Below are 6028 nucleotides of genomic sequence, written 5' to 3' on the forward strand. Positions count from 1 at the left end.
GAATCGAGGACATAAAGAACAAGGTTGAAATCTCCTCTGAAACTGTGGATGCAGTGGCTCCCTTTGTATGGGCAACAGAAAAACCTGGAAGAGCCAAATCAGCCAAAATGGTAAAAGCAGAATTTAAGCAGGGAGCAAAACCAGTAGGACGAAAAAAATACCCCATGAAGCTGGAAGCTTGTATTGGATTAGAGCCTGTAACTAATAACTTTTTGAAACATGGACTGCTACAAGAATGCCAATCTGAATATAATGCTCCTATTTTTGCCTGTCAAAAAGCCGCACTCTCAGGAAAATCACCTAGTGCAAGATTTAAGGGCTCTTAATCAAATAGTGATTGATGACACCCGGTGGTGCCAAACCTGTATGCTCTACTGACCATGATAGTAGGTTTTTATTTTACAGTTTTAGATTTAATGTTTATTTTACAGCTGTAGATTTAAAGGATGCTTCCTTCTGTATTCCTCTGGAAGAACAGAGTCAAAAGTTGTTTGCCTTTGAATGGGAAAGTCCTACCACGGGACACAAGATGCAACTATGTCAGACAGTACTTCCCCAAGGATTTAAGAACAGCCCCACCATTTTTGGTAATGTATTAACAAAAGATCTGGAACAATGGCAAGATAAGAATTCATCGATTACCTTGCTACAGTGCGTGGATGACACTTTATTAGGGGCAAATACAATCGGGGAATGTAAGGAAGCAACTGTTAGTCTGCTGAACTTGTTGGGACTGGCTGGGTGTCAGCTGTCTCAGAAGAAAGCACAGATTGTGCAGAAGAGTGTAGAATATTTGGATTTCAAAATTTCTCAAAGAGAAAGGAAGTTGGAGGTTGAGAGAAGGGAGGCAATATGTCAGATTGCCCCCCCCCCCAATCAAAAAGAGGGTTAAGAGGATTTCTGGGAATGGCCGGATGGTGTCGCCTTTGGATACCTAATTTTGGACTGGAGGGTAAGCCCTTGTATGAGGCTGTTAAAGGGCCAGGAGAGGTGTTGGAATGGACTCCAGAATGTCGAAAAGGGTTTGATGATACAGAATTTGCTCTTACGAGTGCTCTGGCATTAAGCCTCCTTAATTTAACAAAAACTTTGGAACTTCCTGTGCATGAGCAAGGACATCAAGCACTGGGAGCACTTGTGCAAACTCTAGGGGACTGAAAAAGACCAGTGGCTTACTTTTTAAAACAATTGGATAACGTGAGCTCGGGATGGCCAGGACATTTAAGAGCAGTAGCGACAACTGTGTTAATACAAGAGGCACAAAAACTGACAATGGGACAGAGAATTACCATTCACATGCCACATGCAGTCATAGCTGTCCTGGAACAGAAGGGGCATCACTAGCTGTCTCCGAGCAGGATGGTACAGTATCAAGTGATATTGCTTGAGCAAGAAGACATAATAATGAAAGTATCCAGTAATTTAAATCTAGCATCTTTGCTACCCCTGCAAGAAAAGGAGGAATTGACACAAGAATGTTTGGACTATTGAGCAAGTATATTCAGCCGCCCGGATTTAAAAGACTGTCCTTTGCAACATCCCGATTGGGAGCTCTTCGCTGATGGGAGCAGCTTTGTGGTCAAAGGGGACCGAAAGGCTGCTGTTGTAATCTTGGAAGAGGAAACAGAAGTAAAGCCACTACCAGTGAATACATCGGCTCAGAAGGCTGAATTGATTGGCTTGATTTGAGCTTTGGAATTATCAGAATGGAAGCAAGCCAATGTGTATACTGATTGAAAGTACACCTTTGGAGCAATACATGCTCGTGGTGCAATTTGGGAGGAAAGAGGACTGTTATCCTCGCAAGGGCATCCCATAAAATATGGCACAGAAATGATGAGACTGCTGAGAGCAGTTAATAAGCCTAAGGAAATAGCAGTTACACATTGTAAAGTGCACCAATCTGGACAAACTGATGTGGTCAAGGGAAACAGAAAAGCCGACAAGGCTGCAAAAAGAGTGGCTTTATCTGCAAACGTGGCAGCATTGATTCCAGAGAAAACTTTGGAAATTGAAGTCCCTGTATATACTGAAAAAGAGAATAAACTTGCAGAGTTGTTGAAATGTAAGAAGACTATTGAAGGATGGTGGGTAACTCCAAGAGGTCAGTGTGTGGTGAGTCTGCCTATAATGAGGGAGTTAATGGAAAAGACAGATAAAAGTATACATATGGGTATTGAAGCTTTGCTTACAACAATAAAACGATATGCTGCGGGAATTAATATGTTACTGATGGCCAAGAGCATTGTGCAGAAATGTGAAATTTGTTTAGGGAACAATCCTAAAATTCAAAAAAGCCCCCCTCCCAGAGAGGTAAAAAGAGGCATTATGCCTGGAGAATACTGGCAAATTTATTTTTTTGAATTATCTAATTGTAATGGGTATAAATATTTGGTGGTAATTGTGGATATTTTTTCAGGATGGCCTGAAACTTTCCCACGTCGCACCAGTAAGGCAAGAGAAGTGATAAAGGTTCTGTTAAAAGAAATTATACTGAGATTTAGGGTACCAGAAGGGCTCTCCTAGGACAGGGGACCTCACCTTCTAGCAGAAATAGTCCAGGGAGTGTCTAAGTTTTTGCAAATAGCATGGGACTTACACATTCCATGGAGACCTCAGTCAAGTGGAAAGGTAGAAAGAATGAATCAAACTGTCAAGAGACAGACTAGCAAGCTATGCCAAGAGACACATATTAAGTGGATTGAGATTTCACCTTTGGCATTATTGAGAATTAGAATAGCTCCTAGAATTAGGGAAAAGATGAGTCCTTTTTAAATTTTGTGTGGAAAACCCTGTATGATGAATCGGACTGGCAAAGGGGACCAAATGCATTTGAAAGGTAATCAAATGTGATTATCTCTTGTCCTTGGCAAGAGTGCTCTCCTCTATCCATAGGTACATCCAGATAAGAACCCTCATGCCTTTGGATATGCCGGTACATTCATTTGAGCTAGGAGATTGTACCTATGAACCTGGAAGGAAGAGCCACTGGCTGAAAAGTGGAAAGGACCTTTATACTGATGACAACTAATAGTGCTGTGAAGTTGCAGGGAATCAAGTCCTGGACTCATTACACTCGAGTGAAAATAGCACCTCCAGAGATGTGGAGAGTTGAAGAAACTGGACCTTTGAAATTAGAAATACAGAGAAATACATGAACTGCACTTGGGGTAATGTAGAATCCATGGTAATGTAGAATCCATGGTGTCAGACTGTATGCAAGGGGAAGTTTTTTTGTATTACCTTATGGCAATTGCTTTAGTATTGCTTTTGTTGTATTTGTACAAACTTACTACTTTCCTGAAAATATATGATGAATGGAATGTGGTTGTTTGTTAGTTTTTTAGGTTACCTGAGCCAGGTAATTCAAGAGAACCAGGAAGGGGATTACAGCCCCTGGAAGAATAACCTTCATTTGGAGCTAATTGAAAATCAATGAAGGTGGCCAACAGAACAAATTGTTGGGCGTGTACTCATTTTCCAGAACATTCAGACAAAGGTTTGTCTTTGATTGGTATTCCTATCCCTGCAAATATATCGTGGGGAGGCTTATGGACTAAGACCTATGTCAATGTTTGTACAGAAGGACAACAGGAGTGGCAAATAGGACTCCCTCCAGATGAAAACCAGAATTATCCTAGGTGTATGCAAAGGTGTAATCCTCCAAAAGGGGTTGGTAAAATAGATTGTGACAATTCTGTTACTGTTGGTATAGGAACTTATCCAAGGTGTAATGTAACTGCAAACTGGGGAGGACGCAATACAAGACCTTGGCCAGTTCCATAAAGGTAGTGATTGGTATCGGTTATGTGGGAATAAGGCATGAAAAGTCTTGCCACCCAACTGGTCTGGAACTTGCACCTTAGGTGCTGTTGTTCCTAATGCTGCCATAATGAATGAGATTAACAATGCCAAGCTATGGATGAGAACATATATGAAAAGATACTGAAGAAGCCATAATCCACTAAATGATCGATCAACTGGCTTCCATTAATTTGCTAGGTGGTTCCTTCCTTGGTTAGGAGTTAGTGAACATGAGAAAGCTATAATGAATACTTCAGCACTGCTTGAACAAATGGGAAACAAGACTTTGGATGTCATCAAGGCCTTGCAAGAAGGAGTATCAGAAATTGCCAATATAGCTACACAAAATAGAATGGCCCTGGATATGTTATTGGCTTCTCAAGAAGGAGTGTGCACAGTGATCAATACAAGTTGCTGTGTATGTGTGGATCAGAGTGGATGAATTTCTGCAGATTTAAATGAGATCTGGGAACAAATTTGGATATTACATGAGGTTCAAAAAGATGACACCTCTACCGGCGTAAAGGAAGTATTTAGATGGGTGACTTCCTGGTTTCCCATAAATAGCCCATGGCTCAAGAGATTATTAGCATTGTTGATAATGGTCTTGCTTGCTTTTGTATGCTTATATGTACTAATACAATGCATATTCAAATGTTGCTCCAAATCAAAAAACAAAATAATATTAAGATGAGACTTATCTAAATAGACAAGTCTCAAAGGGGGGAATTGTTGAAGGTTAACTCATTATCACATGTGCGCAGGAGAAGCTGAGTGGGTGTATGGGGGAAGTGCTGCCTTATACTGGCCCTGGTCCTCTGCTCTTCCCTAGGCTTCCGCTGATGGCAAATGTCAGGGGATGCTGAGCCGATGCTGCACGCCATATGGCTGCTCTGACGTCATGTTCTTGAGTGCAGAGCAGAAATGATCAGCTACAGACAAAGGACAGAGAACTGGGCAGCAGTTCTGCAGAAAAGATCTGGGGTACTGGCAGGTCCAAAGCTGATCCAGAATCATAGAATCGTTTAGGTTGGAAAAGACCCTTAAGATCATAGAGTCCAACCCTCAACCTAACACTGCCATTCCACCACTAAACCATGTCCCTAAGCACCTCATCTACCCGGCTTTTAAATACCTCCAGGGATGGGGACTCAACCACTTCCCTGGGCAGCCCATTCCAATGCTCGACAACTCTTTCAGTGAAGAAATTTTTCCTAATATCATCTGTCTTACCTGTTTTAAGAAAAGCCTGTGCCATATTGTGGAATATATAAGTGGTGGTGTTATGTGTAAGGAACTTCCACTGTCTTAAAGATGTAAGGGGCTGAGCTCTCTTCAGTGCTGCCCATACCTCCTGGAGGACTGACTCCAGCTTTAGCAACACACTTTGAAAAAGGTCTGGACTAACTGGCAAGGGTTCAGAAGGGCAGCGGGAACGAGTAGAAGAAATATGAGTTGGTTTATTTTGCTGCAAGGGAGTTTTAGATTTGGCATTGGAAATGCTTTCCAGTACTGTCAATAAGAAAGCAAGGAATAGGCTGCCTACCTAGCTCTCTGTCCCTGCATGTTCTTGAGAATAGACCAGAAACCTGCTCAGGTGGAATCAGAAAGCATGTTAGATCCACTATGAATGACACGGATAACAGCTGATACTGCCCCACCACAGAGGGACAGACTGCCTCTAGGTCCTGTCTAGCCCTGTTCCGTGTCACCCAGTGATTCTTAGATGACAATGTGCTGTCATTTACACCTGTTTAGACTGGTTACACAATTGGGATAAAAATAATATCCTCGTATCCCTATGCAGAATGGACAAGAGGGTTTGGAAAAGGGACGTCAGAGAGGAATGCGTTTGTTGTCCTGCATGGCAAGACAGGTCTGCATGGAAATCACATGTGCGCAGGGGGAGAAGCATTCAGGCTCTGCAGTGCCCAGAGCTTTAATCCTGGTATGAGTCCCTACTTCAGTGCTATTTAAATACAACGTGGTACAGACTAGAGATGTGCTGCAGAAAGGGCTCCTTCCATGCCAAGCCTATGGGAAAGGTGGGCAGGGATTTAACTACTTGTGCTTGCTGGGACTCTGCTTCATCTGCGGGCAGTAACCCTGGATCTCTCTGCAGAGAGGTTTGCTCTTACAGCTGTACTGGGTTTGCGTGGCAAGGTTTTGGTAGCGGGGGGGCTACAGGGGTGGCTTCTGTGAGAAGCTGCTAGAAGCTTTCCCT

General features: G+C 42.6%; 1 protein-coding gene across 1 annotated transcript in view; it reads right to left on the bottom strand.

Annotated features, from left to right (window-relative positions):
* Positions 1 to 1640, bottom strand: part of TPT1 (tumor protein, translationally-controlled 1) — a 10849-nt gene extending 9209 nt beyond the window's left edge. The window contains exon 1 of the mRNA XM_009644772.2: positions 1636 to 1640. The gene's annotated coding sequence lies outside the window, so the exon portion shown is untranslated. The remainder of the gene's footprint in view (positions 1 to 1635) is intronic.
* Positions 1641 to 6028: the final 4388 nt, after the last annotated feature.

Source organism: Egretta garzetta, unplaced genomic scaffold (genome assembly GCF_000687185.1).
Source record: "Egretta garzetta isolate BGI_Z169 unplaced genomic scaffold, ASM68718v1 scaffold268, whole genome shotgun sequence".
Lineage (NCBI taxonomy): Eukaryota > Metazoa > Chordata > Aves > Pelecaniformes > Ardeidae > Egretta > Egretta garzetta.